At 51.6% G+C, this 13,124-nt stretch overlaps 1 protein-coding gene across 1 annotated transcript in view; it reads left to right on the top strand.

Moving 5' to 3' along the window:
- The window catches only part of SFRP1 (secreted frizzled related protein 1), a 37,837-nt gene that overhangs the window by 18,880 nt on the left and 5,833 nt on the right, over nucleotides 1-13,124 (top strand). The window lies entirely within an intron of this gene.

Genomic DNA, 13,124 nt, shown 5'->3' with positions numbered 1-13,124 from the left:
CCTGATGAGGTCAGCATGGGGCCCCCGGCAGGCAGAGAGGGGCCATCTGCTGCGGTCAGGGCCCCCGAGAGACCTTGTTCTGAGTGTGTGGAGCAGGAGCCAGAGCTTGTAATCAGCTCGGAGTTGGGGCACCGCAGAGCTGGTCATTACCAAGAGCAGTTATCATTAGGAGCTGTCATAAACTGCCCTGACTTTTCTCTCCAGCCCTTGTTAGTGACCCAGGCAGGCAGCAAACACAGCGCTTCTGGAGCCAGCCCCGTGGTCGTTGGACTGGTAACGGCATTAGTCAGGGCCCAAGGGGCTGGGTCGGCTCAGGTGTCTTGGCTGGAAGAGGGAGCCAAGAGGGGTGGGGGCTACAATACAGGACAAGGGGAGAGGCCTCAGTTAGGGTGCATTTGTGGCTTGTGTGTGTGTTTATGTCCGTGTGTGTATGGGGAGGTCTGGGTTGTGGGTGTGTAGGTGCATGTGCATAGCCATGTGGTGCAGTGAGCCATGTGCACACACACACATGTGTGGTTATCTGTGAGCTCCCAGCTTATCTGCCTGGCAAGCACAGCCGTGGCAGACAGCTGCTTGCATAGCTAACGGGAGCTGGCCTCTTACACTGCCCCAACCTCTCAGTGCTTAGTCTCCACTGGTGAGGTCAGAGGCTCACTCCTTCCCCCATCGCTTCCCAGCGAGGCCTTCCGGAACATGGCCCTGCTTTCCCCGGGCTCGGGAAGCCCATCAAGATTCCTCTGCAGCATTCCTTTATGCAAACCCATCTTGAAGTCTCGGGTACACTCCTACAGTCTTGGTGTTTTTCTTATTACTCCAAATGCCAACTTGGCCTACTTTGCTTAGGTTTTAGTGTTTGCAGCCAGTCCACTTAGGAGTGCTGGTTCTCTGGGCAGGAGTCACTTCCTTAGCAGATTCCAGTGGGGAGCAGGGATTATCTAAAGGGCATGCCGTGGTCCCAGGGGCTTGAAAAGTAGAATGGAAAGAACATGCATGGCCTCGGGAGTCATAGGGATCTGAGGTCAAGGCCTGGTTTGACCACCTGCTGTGTCGGCTCAGTCAAGCCACTTAACCTCTTCATGACTCAGTTTACCTCCCTGTCACAAAACAAAAGTAAAAACTTCAGTGCAAGGAGAAGTGATGTGACTGACAGTAACACAAATTCTGGAGGCCTGGGATCTGATTCCGGCACTGCCACCGAACGCTCGGGCCGGTCTGTTTCCTTAAGGGCTCACCCTAGGTGATCTCTGAGGCTCCTTCCAGCCCTGAAATTATATAGTTTTATTCTGCAAAAACTTCGTGATGTGGTTTCTTTTCAAGATTTTATTTTCTTTGTTTTTAGAGAGAGGAGAAGGAAGGGAGAAAAAGGGAGAGAAACGTTGACGTGTGAGAGAAACATCAATTGGTTGCCTCTCGCATGCCTCGTTGCCTGGGGACCTCGCCTGAAACTCAGACATGTGCCCTGAGCTGGAATTGAACTGGTGACCTTTTGATTCCCAGGCTGGTGCTCAGTAATCCACTGAGCCACCCCAGACAGGGCTGGTTTCTTGATAGAATATCGTTGTTGGCAGCTCCCTGCTCCCCAGAAGTGTTCACTTGGGAACCCTTGGCCTTCATCGTAGGCACCTGTGGAAGAGAAGCCAGCGTCTAGGAGTGTGCAACAGGTGCAAAGTTGAGTTGGATGCCCAAGCGTTGAGTTGGGGCTGGAGTTGGGTTGCAGGACCACCGCAAAGGACCACACGTTGTTACATTGTAGATGAGTGTTCCTTGACAGTGCCTGAGGGGCTGCTGGACATCCTGACCTCAGCTTCTTGAACTGATTCCACTTTTGGGATCCCCCTCCTGACCTTGTCTTCGAGGTTCTTGCTCTTCCCTGTGTTTACTCAGAAACCCAGGGATGGAGGGCATAGGATCCTCTTCGCCTGCGTGGGGAAGACAGCCAGATGCGAAAGCACTTTGGAAGCGTGGAGCCAGTGACTTCTAAGGAGCGCTATCTAAACCTCACAGTCGAGTTTTAATTCCAGCCCCACAATTTACCAACCATGAGACTTAGGCCAACTTTATTTCCCTGAGCCCCAGTTTTCTTAGCTACCAAACAGGATAAATGTGCACACTTGTCAGAACTTTTGTGTAGACCCCATGAGAGTCCATCCAAGTGTCCTAGAAATGACAAAGTGAAAACACTCTCACGAGTTAGCATATGGCAGCCGGTCACAGGCGCCATCTCCCAGCCTCACTCGGCATCCCCCGGAGATGCTTTCTGCTCAGGCAGAGGCTGCCAGCAGGCCCAGCGTGGCCATTTTTCCCTGAAAGCATTGACAACATAAGCTGCACACTTGGCTTTCCTTAAAAAGGAAAAATAAAGGGCGAATGCAGTTAACAGATATACCAACTCTGAATCAGGCTAGTGGTGGTGATGTTTCTCTCAAAGGAGCTTATTGTTCTAGAGGTTCTTAAAATACAGGCTGACCTAACCCCTGAGCATCTCTGGGCTCACAAGGGAATGCATTATCACTTGAAAACTCGGGCCCAAAACCATGGGGTGGGAGAGGAGACTTGCAAAATCGAGGCCGGCGTCTTTGTGCCAGCCTGGCCCCCAAAGCGGGGGCAGTGGCATGGCAGGCCCTGGTGCAGACGTGTCACATCTGGAAGTGACCACTCTGCTGTTCCTCTATACTGACACCAGCGTGTAGAATGAGTGTTCAGCCTCCCTTTGGCCCGTGCTGGCCAATGGCAGATATTTGGCGTACGGTTGTCAGAAACTGAGCTGCCAGGCCATTGTTCCCAGACCTAGATATTGCGCAGTCAGGCCGGATGTTTCCCACTTTCTCAGGGGCCTGGCGATTCTCCCCTCTCCTCCCTCAAATGGATAAGCCCCCGTGTTTGAAGATGTCGGCTTCTCAGGGCTGTGAGTGCTGGAAAGGCGGTAGTTGAGAGAGCTGAGACTGTCTAGTCCAGCAAAGGGAAAACTTGTTCCGTGTGGGTCTGGGAGAACCTGGCTTGGTGAGGAAATAAAACCGTGATTAACAAGGTAGTAGGGCCCCCCGTCTCAGGAGCCATGCAGAGGCCAGATGGTGTCTTGCCTGTGATACCCAGAAGGCCTGCATTTGGCGGGAAGCCAGAAGGCATGTCCCTGTGGTACGTACTTCCCAGCCCTGCAGAGTCCAAGATTCAGTGGTTTACGGAGCACTTGTTATCTGCTTTCCACTTGGGAGGTGGCTGTGTTGGTGGGTGAACCTTCCTTCTCTTGAGGATATCAGGTTATTTTCCTGAGGAAGGTAGAGCAATAAACAGGCCCCCAGCTCACGCGATCACCCAGAACGTGGAATACTACCTCTGAAATGCATTTCTGTTTGGTTCCAACCGCCTGTGCAGATCCATTCTTCTGCCAGGAAAGGGCCAGCTCCTGGGTGTGCAAAAAATACACCCGCAAATTCATTCCTAGCTGCATGTCTTTGTGATGAAGACCAGAGAGATGGCTTGGAGCCTTCTGGTGGTCATGTCTCTGGGGGAATGGTCCTCCAGTTGCCAGAGAGGAGGTCCCACAAGCCTGGAACGAAGTGCAGACCCTGGGCTGGGCCTCCCTCTTCTCCTCCCCTGTCCTACTCTTTTCTTCATATAAGCAAGACCATCTGGTCTACCCCACTCTCGTATCAGTTTTCTTGGTGACTTTAAAAAAAATCCCTTTTTGCTTTCACAGTTGTATAACTGTGTGGGATGGGGGAGGGTGGTGAGAATGTTGAGCCTGAAGCTGCCCCTTCACTGGAAAAGGAAAAGAAATCAATAGACTGTTGTTGATTTTTCTGCGTGACTGACAGCTCTTTGCCTGCAGCCTTCTTTTCTTACAGACTTAATGTGTCTTCTGGCAGGTTTCCTTGTTTTGAATGGTTACTCGAGTGGGGAATAGTCAAGCCTCGAAGGGAGCGCGGCACCTTCCCTTTGTTTCGCTCATTGTCCCGTCCAGGTCCCCCTTGTCCTGATGTCCTCTGGGAGTCGGTTGGTGGACTGAATCTGGTCTGGGCCATCGGAAAACTGTCCCTGCTCCTGCCTTGCCCTTTGGGCTGAGAAAGAGAAACCCAGGTGGAGTTGGGAAGCTGCCTGTTCTTCCCATGGAGGCCTCAGCATAGGGTTCCTGGGAGGCCCACACCCTAGGAAACCCCAGCAGAGGACACGACCAAGACCTCCTTCTGCCGCGGTCGGTCCGGGGGAGATGGTTGGCGTCCCCTGGCCTGCTGCGCTGGTTATGTGAGGTCTGGGGCTGCTCTCTAATGCGAGAGCTCACAGGAGCACATGCTCAGTCTTGGTCCCTGCCTCACCCAAAACGCTCCTCGGAGGAAGATGGGCTGGGGACCCACCTGGACAGACAGCCCCAGGGTTGCTCAGTAACAGTTTCTTGAATCGGAGGGGACTGAGTGTGGGGCCGAAGCCCGGTGTTTTATCTGATCTGTGGTCCTGGGCCAGAGCCGGGGACTGGGCAGCACTTCCCAGGTTCTCTCTGAAGGGGGTGGGGGCTGGCAGAGCGACCTCTGGTCCCAGCTTTCCTCCTTTACCGCAGCCACGTTCCTTGCAGAGAGTGCCTTACATGATAGCGAGCTGGAGTTGGACTTCTTCAGCCTGGATGGAGCTCGGTTTTGTCGTCTTAGCGTTTTGTTCTGGCGTTGGAATAGGGAGAAGGCTGCTAGCATTTGGAGAAGGAGGGAGGGAGGCTGTGTGAGCTCATGGGGCTGAAGTCCAGGAGGCTGGGGAGATCAGCTCTCTGAGTGTGTGTGTGTGAAGGGCAAAATCAAGGGGGACTGGCTTGGGGAATGAAGGGGAATGTGGAGGCCGCAGGGACCAGGCTCCAGCTCCCGATCAGCGGCTGACAGCTGAGACTGTGGTCCTCATTGTCTCTGTTTTCTGGTCTCTGAAATGAGACTTTGGCTTAGATGGCCTCTTAAATCCCACTCCTCAGTCAGAATCTGTGCTTCTGTGTCCTAACTTACAGATCTTTAAACACACACGTGCAGTGAAGCAGAACCTTTCTTCCGAGGAAATTTTATCCTGAGCGCCGTTGTAGAAAACCCGGCGGCAGGGGCCCTGGGTTGGAAGAGGAGGGACCTGGAGCTGGGTTGGCTTGGCCACTCCTTACTCCTGGGGCACATCTGACACTCTTTTAAGTTACTAGGTATGTGACCTCAGGGAAGAAGGGCTGGATTATCCAGTGAGACAGACACCTGTACTTTCGTCCTAAATGGGACATTGGGGCCTTTATCAGATGTCTCACAGTACAAGTGATGACATTTCCACCCAAACTGTGCTAGCCAGGTACCTGCCTTTGTTGGAGTCCCTCACCACCCCCGTCCCCTCAGGCATGGGGGCAGTCACTGCAGAAGCCTACGCTTGAGCTGGGGCTCCCAGTGCTCAGAGACCCATGGGGGGTCCTACCTGGCCCGGAGGGGGAGGGGCCCACACAAAGGTACCTGGGTCCTGATGTGTTACAGCCTCAAGTGAAACAGCTCCTTAACATCTTCCCACAGCAGTATTCCCCCCAGTGTGGCTGGTCCACGCAACAGCCACTGCGCTGCACCCGCAGCCACAGTCCCCTCCTTCCCCCAGGTCCTGCTTCTGCATCTGGGCTGATGAACCAGATCTCTTCCTCCGGGATGTCTCCAGTGGCTTCACCCTCTCAGTGGCTGTGAGATGTGGATGTGGCTGTGGCTGTTTCTCTAGGCGTCCCTGTGTGTGTATGGGTCCCACTCACTGAGAATCTTAGGGTTCTTTTTTTTCCACAGAGTTCCTCTGCGCCCACACAAACAGGTAACGATGGTGGTGTTGGACGCCAGGTGGGTGCTGCTAACACTTGTGCTGTGGCCCCACTGGGACACCTGTGTCCCCACCAGCATCCGTGTCCAGGGGATAGGTTGGACAGAGCAGTTGGTCTGAGCAAAGGAAAAAGTGCTAATCAGCTCTCTGTATTTTGTGAACTAATCAATAGATGTAAGAAAATTGGAGGAATGAATTTTTTTTCCTTCTAGAAAAACAGTGTTGATCTGGGAGGTTTTTACGAGCTCAGCTGCCGATTTCGGTCTGACCTTCTGGCCCCTCCATTGGATTGATGGTCTTTGAGTAAATCTCGAGAACTGCTGACAAAGCAACCTGGTGGCTGCTCATTGCCTTCCAAGGACGGGTTCGCTGGATTTCCTACCCACCCCCAGTTCTGTGTGGTCTGGAGGACTTGACCTATTTCCAGGGAAAAAGGTGTGAAGATCATTCTATTCACATTGCAACGGGAGAATCCCCAACTTCGAAGGGAGGGGCCCAGGAAGAGGAGATGCCCACCTAGTAGGCTCTCCCGTTCTCACACGCATCAGGGAAGCATACTTTTTGTTATAGCTAGGGGAAGAAGCACAGATGTGGCTGTGTCCCAAAGCTCAAGAAATAAAGGTACTGAAATCTAAGTAACAGAAAGAGGGAGAAACAGGGCAGGGAATACGTGTTGTCAAATGTCACAAAATGAAAAAGCAAGGATTGAAATTCAACAGTGCTCTTAACTGGGGAATAGTCAGAATTTCACTCTTCAGGGAGTAGGATGAAGAATGAGGAGGTCCTAGAGAGCCCATAGAGCTTCTGGAAAGACCGTAGGGAAATGAACCCAAATTCTAAAGCTAGAGTCATTTTGCCTAAAACACAGTAGAAAACTATTTGCACTTTTCTACTTCTCCTGAAGGCAGAGGGGTGCTTAAAGGTTGGGCAGAAGTTTAGGTGAATAAAAGAAATGAATCAGTGAATGAAGGGTAAATAAAAACACAAATCTGTACATCTATATGTATTTAATTTATTGTTGATATGTAACTTAGTTTTGAAGTCTATATAAAATAAAATAAAAAATGTGCGGAACAGTAGAGATTTAAAAGTAACAGTAAGTTTGCCATTTTCAAAATGCTTTTCCATACATGAGTTTATTTTCACACTGAGCCTACCAGTGACCCTGTGAGGTATGGAAAGTAGTGTTATCCCCCTTTTTAGGTTGAGCAAAATGAAACTCAGAGAGGTTAAGTGACTTGCCCAAGGTCACACAGCAGAGCTGCCAGTCAAACACAGGGCAGCACGGGCTGGCCTCAGGAATCAGACGTTCCAGCAAACCCTCCGTAGTTCTCACGGCTGACTGGCTCCATCTGCTGAGGGACGACAATGCAGTGGGGCTGGGTTTGGCTTGCGTTGGTTCCCTGGGGCCACCACCACAGCGATCACAAACCAGGTGGCGTCCACAACAGCTATTTGTTCTCTCACGGTTGAGGAGGCCAGGAGTGCAAAATCTGTGTTCCTCCTGGAAGCTCTGTTCCAGAGGGAGACCATTCCATGCTTCTCTCCAGAAAAGAGCCGCATGGCACAGTAGCCCTGGACCCTGAGACTGCACCTTTCCTGATGGGACGTGTACATGAAATGCTTCATACTGGAGGGGGCGTCAGTGTCCTTGGAACCCTGCCTGCAGCCCCTCAGGCTACCGATCATAATTAGCCATAGTGTGCATGCTGTATGAGGGGTGGTCTCACAGCATACCCTCAAATTGTGACAAATTGGCACCGTGGCTCTTATTTATACGGTGTCTGTGTACACATCTGCGAGAGATCTAAACTGGTACCAGCGTTTGTACAGCATCTGACAGTGGACAAGATGCCTTCCCACTTATCAGCTTCTCTGAAGTCTTCAGATGGCAGCCACGAGCTCATCCATTTCGTGTTCTGAAGTGACCGTACCGCGGCTCCAGCTGTGGTCAGATGCAAGGTGACATTTGTCTTCCGTCTGCCCCTGTCTGTGGCTGTCACCTCAATCCTCCTATGCCGAGACAGCGAGGGCTGCTGGGACTCCACTTCCTCAGCAAATCCAGGAAGGGCTTGTGCAACCTCTCCTCCTGCTTGGCACTGGGGTGAAGCTTGCTGCTGAGGCTTGCGTGGTGGGTGCCCTGCGCGAAGCCTGAGGTGTTGGAGAGGAACTGCAGTGGAGGGGACATGGCCTTGCTCCCCGGTGGGGGCAGAGGCCCGTGAACAAGATGTAGGGGCATTTGGCAGGTGGCACAGGAACTGGGGAACTGAGTGTGTAGCACTGAGGTCAGCTCCATTGGCCCCCTCTACGTGGGCATACCTGCTGGGGCGCTGGGCGCCTACAGGCGTGTCCCATGGAGCTCTAGGCCAGAGCTGTTGCCCCAAACTCCTGGGACCATGACTGTGTCAGAAGGAAAGGGCGTACTGTACATGGAGAGTAAGGGGGCCCATTTACAGGAAATCTGCCAGGTGTGCAGCCAGGAACTTGGTGAGCGCCCAGGAAACATGTGCCACCTGAATGGTCGGAGTGCCTTCAGGAGCTGGTGCAGGGCCCCGGCGTGTGGTCTGGACGGTGTCCCTGCTAAGCTCTGTCTGTGGCTCTCCTCTGGGCCCACCGCGGCCTCCACGGCCATGGGGAAGCTTGTTTGTTCTCTTATACCTGTTTCTGTCTCTTTTTAGTAAGCAAGTGGCTTTCCTGAGAAGATGGAGCACAGAGTGGGGAGTGCATGTGTTTCCACTGCCTTGATTTCCCTTGCACCTCCTCTCCCCTTAGGCCAGGGGTGTCAAACCCATTTTCACTGGGGGCCACAGCAGCCTCACGGTTGCCTTCAAAGGGCCGAATGTAATTTTAGGACTGTATTAATGTAACTACTCCTTAACTAGGGGCAAGGAGCTTGGTGCTGCCGCCGGGTAGAAACAAGGTGCCGGGCTGGATAAAACAAGGTGGAGGGCTGGATTCAGCAGGCGGGTCTTGTGTTTGCCGCCTGTGCCTTAGGCTCTCAGAACCTCCACCTGTTACTTGTGTGTGAGGCTCCAAATGGGTAGAGAGAGAGAACAGAGTCGGTGAAGGTCAGAGGACCTAGAAGCAGGAGTCAGGATGTCTAGCTTGAGGCTGATACCTCCGGCGGCCCTGGGTGTGTGCCCGCGGAGCTCACCAGAGTGCAGGCCCTAGGAAATAGACCAGTTTTGAGTTTGGCCTGGGTGCCAACTCCCATTTACATTTTAGAGTTTTGGCTCCAACCAAACCTGCCTCAGGCCGAAACAAATGTCACCTTCGGGAGACCAGCATTTCTCTTCTTCCTGTTTGGTGTCCATTATAATCCCCCTGGATATAGCTGTTTCCAGCAGGGCCAGGCAGGGTGGAAGATAGGAGAGTCGTATGTGCTCCATCGCCCCTTCCTGAGATGCGTAGAGAAGCTGAGAGCTGCCCCACCTCCTGGCCAGGAGTCTCCCTGCTGTTTACACAAAGCCTAGAAAGGTTGGGAAAAATGAAACAAAATGCAAGTGCAGAAAGTTGGATGTGCAGGGTCAGAGGTGGAAATCAGTGGGAAGAACCTTGTATCAGGGCCAGCGTGACCTCTGTTTCTGCTTCAGTGAATCCCGCGATGGTTGGAACGCAGGATTGGGACGTGGGCTTGCTTTTCTTTTCTTTTTTTTTTTTTGGTGCTTTCTTAGCGTGGTACTGTAGAGAAGTCCATGATGACTCAGAGCGGTGTATCTCTCTCTGAATCCTTTCCTTTGTCTGATCAGGGTTTCTATATTGAATTTCAGGGCATAGAAAGAAAATAGAAAGATTTAGAAGATAGTCAGTGCTGGAATGGAAATTGGGATTAACTGGTCCAAACGGCTACACAGAGAACCAAGGGAAGGAAAATGATTTACTCAGGTTTGCACAAAAGCTAGCGATGGAGTCTGAACCAGAAGCTGAACTCTGCTGACTCTGGACTTAAGAGTCCTTTCCTTTCCTCTTGCTATCAACACTTTTGTTTTCCTGACTTTGCAGGAATCCACCACTGAAAGATGGGGGCCCGCAGGCCTCTGCAGCTCTGAACCCAGTGCTGGACCAGCTCGCCCAAGGTCCGCTGGGTTGTGGATGTGCTCGTCTTGGTCTTGCTGACTTCAGCGGAGCTTCCATGCGTTTGCAGGGCTGTCCTGGGCCTCCAGGATGTTTAAACGCCGTCCGAGAAAGTGTTCTCAGAACGCACCACTGCGAATAACCAAGGCCACAGATCACACAGCCCACGTCACCCTCCGCGCCTCAAACTCTTGGAACCAGTGGCTCTTAAATGCTGTCCCCAGATCAGCAGCATCAGTATTGCTTGGGAGCTTGTTAGAAATGCAAATCCTTGGGTCCCGTCGCACTGCTACCAAATCAGAAACTCTGGGGGCGGTTCAGCAATGTGCATTTTTAACAAGTGCTCCAGGCGACTCTGATGACACCGAAGTTTGAGGACCCCACCCTTAAGCATCTCTCAGAGCCAGGGGTAGCTCATGGCTTTCCTGGTTCATTGGTTGTGACACCCACTCCTCACTTTTTTCCTTCCAAGAGGCCATTGCACACTCCACCTTGCCATTCGTGCGATCAGTGGGGGGTGGAATGGAGAGGAATGGAAAACTAGCGACCCTGCAGCAGGAAGAACTGTTTGCCTTGGCAGGTTCGCCTGAACTTGGAGCCAAGATTCAATCGCTCCTAGTGATTGACTTTATTTAAGTGATTCTCCCATTCTCCTCTGCCTCCTGCTTGGGGAGATGGGGAGGAGGGATATAGTGCTTCCTGGAAGGAGGGGCCCGAAGCTCTTCTTTGTCCCACTCTGAGGCCCATACCCCTGCTGCCAGAGCTGCCAGTGCAAACGTCTCCCCAAAGAAAACCACCAGGCAGCTCTGTGCTCTTAAAGTGGGGTTTTCATTTTGCACCATTAGCTCAAACCAGTGGGGACTTAACACAATCCATGAAATCAAGCAATTAGGCAGCAGGATCCCGCTGGCCGACATCAGTGCCACTGTGCTGCGTGTGTTGGGGGGCTGCAACATTGCAAACTCCACTTTCCTGCCAACCCCCCACCTCCCCAAGATGTCTGGGGTCCGGAAAACAGAACAACGCCAATAAATAAGTTGTCCCATGTTCAGTCACTCAGGAGCATTTTCTGCATCTGCTGCTTTTGTGAGAGAAAAAGAAAGCTGCTTTCAGTCTTTCTGGGGGACGATGCTGGTTTGCTTTCTTTTCTTTCTTCTTCTTCTTCTTTTTTTTTGGTAACGTCCTGTAGTCGTAAATGCATGTAAGCATGCAGCTTGTGGTCTGTGGTCAGGGCCGAGAGTCTGAGTTACTGGGACCAAGTGCAGCTCCTTTCTTCGCTAAATGAATGAATGCTGCCAAACACCGGCTCCTGCTGGGAGCAAAGAGGGCTGCTGAGCTGCCATCGCAGGGCCTTCCTTTGGCGCCAGTGCCTCAAAGCCAGCTTGCCAGGGCGCCCAAACCCTCTGCTGAGAGTGTGGGAAGGAGGCTGCAGTTGCTCACAGCCCCGCCTTACCCGGCACCGGTACCCAGTCTCAGATGCACAGTTGGATTTGGGGATGGCGCTTTTCCACCCAAGAGGTCTATGAAAATGGGGTCAGAAGCAGAAAATCGAGTCCTCTCTGTTTTTGTTGCTTAGCGAGGTCTTGTTACTGAACAGGAGTTTTCATCGGGAGGCTCTACGTGGGATGAGAAGCTGAGGCCACGGAGCGGATGCCCGGGTGCTCACTTGTGTGCTCCCCTTGGATCCAGGGGGCCATACCAGAGTCTGCCAGTCTTACCCCCCTGCTTCTCACATCATCCATTTGGGAATTTTGGATGCAAGAGAAAGGAATTTAGGGGAAAAAGCAAGTCAGCAGGAATCTGGGTGTGTGCTCTATTATCTGGTGGGGGGTAAATTTTCACGAGCACCGATTAGGGAAAATGGGTCCATGTGCCTGTCCAATTGTCCCCAGGATCTTCTGGGGCACCGTTCGTCCCCTCTTGCTTCTCTGTTTGGGGGAGCTGTGGGAGGGAACAGTGAGCTTGGGTGGGGGGCCAGGGGGCAGGGCCTTGGCAGAGCTGCGGGAGCCTCCAGCTGTGTGGCCTCAGGCGAGTCACACTCAGGTGAGTGTCTGTCCATTGAACTCTATGTAACATCTCTGCCAGTTCAAGGAGAAACCTCAAATTCTAACCAAGTTGGTTTTTTTTTTATCAGAAAAATGGTGGGGATTGAGTAGATCTGTAGGCCACCTGTCACCCCAAAAGCAATTAAACCAGAATTCTTACTCGAGTATAACCCTTAAGAAGCCCCAACTCCTGGCCAGCTGCTGTAGTTGAAGGGACGGTGGAGGACCTGGAAATGGAATGTTTGTTGTTGAGATTTCACATTTTGTGACACATGTATTATTTGGAGACTATACACTTTTTTAAAAAAAATTAAGTTTTTGCTTCAATATCAATGTAGCTTAAAAAGTCAAAGAATAATAAAAGGTTTTTTAAACAAAAATGGCAGTCCCTTGCCCTGTACCTTCCTTCTGCTAATTCCCACAGCCCAGAGATAATTGTCTTAGCTGTTTCTTGTGGTATTTAACGTGTTTATATCTTGACTTCTTAATTTTAGTTTTTAAGACATTATTTATGTTATTGAAGACAAAGATTTACAGTGTTTCACACTCTCTTTCCAGTTCTCCCCAATAGCTATATCGCACCGTTGGTTAGATTCATATTCAGTGCTTTGTTCGAATTATGTAAATGCCCCCCGCAGCTGCGCCGTGTTGTGCTCTGCATTTACATTTCCTCTCTTGTACACCTTCCCCCTTGAGTTGGTCCCTGCCGCATTTCATTTCCCCAGTCCTTGGGTTAGTATTGAGCATTCCGCTCCGAGCTTTTCTGCAGGTGATCTGCCTGAGTCCTCTTTCCCCCTGTTTCCGCCTGGAGTGGCTGGGCTTTATGTCTGCCACGCAGTTGCTCTGGAAAACCCATTCTGAGACTTGCATAGCTTTTATGTTAAGTTACATCTTTAGTTTCCTGAATTCTGTGTCTTCTTGTTCTGCACTTTTATGTAGAGTAAGGACATCATGGAGAGGTTTCCTGAGAAAAGATACACGGGCGATGATTTTTCTTTCACCATTGTAGGTCTGAAAACATCTTCATTCTCCTGTCTTTATTCTAGTCTCCTGTGCTGATTGCTAGTCAGGCTCAGTGTCAAACGGGACCCGTTACCGTCCAGCTTCTAGTGCTGCTGTTGCCATTCTGATGCCCGCTCCTTTGCCTTAGGTGTATACCCTCTCCTTTTCCTAGAGGATCTTAAAAGTTCTCTTTATCCCTGGTGT

This window comes from Desmodus rotundus, chromosome 13 (genome assembly GCF_022682495.2).
Source record: "Desmodus rotundus isolate HL8 chromosome 13, HLdesRot8A.1, whole genome shotgun sequence".
Taxonomy (NCBI): Eukaryota; Metazoa; Chordata; class Mammalia; order Chiroptera; family Phyllostomidae; genus Desmodus; species Desmodus rotundus.
The sequence above is the reverse complement of the archived record's forward strand: the minus strand, read 5'-3'. Positions and strand labels throughout refer to the sequence as shown.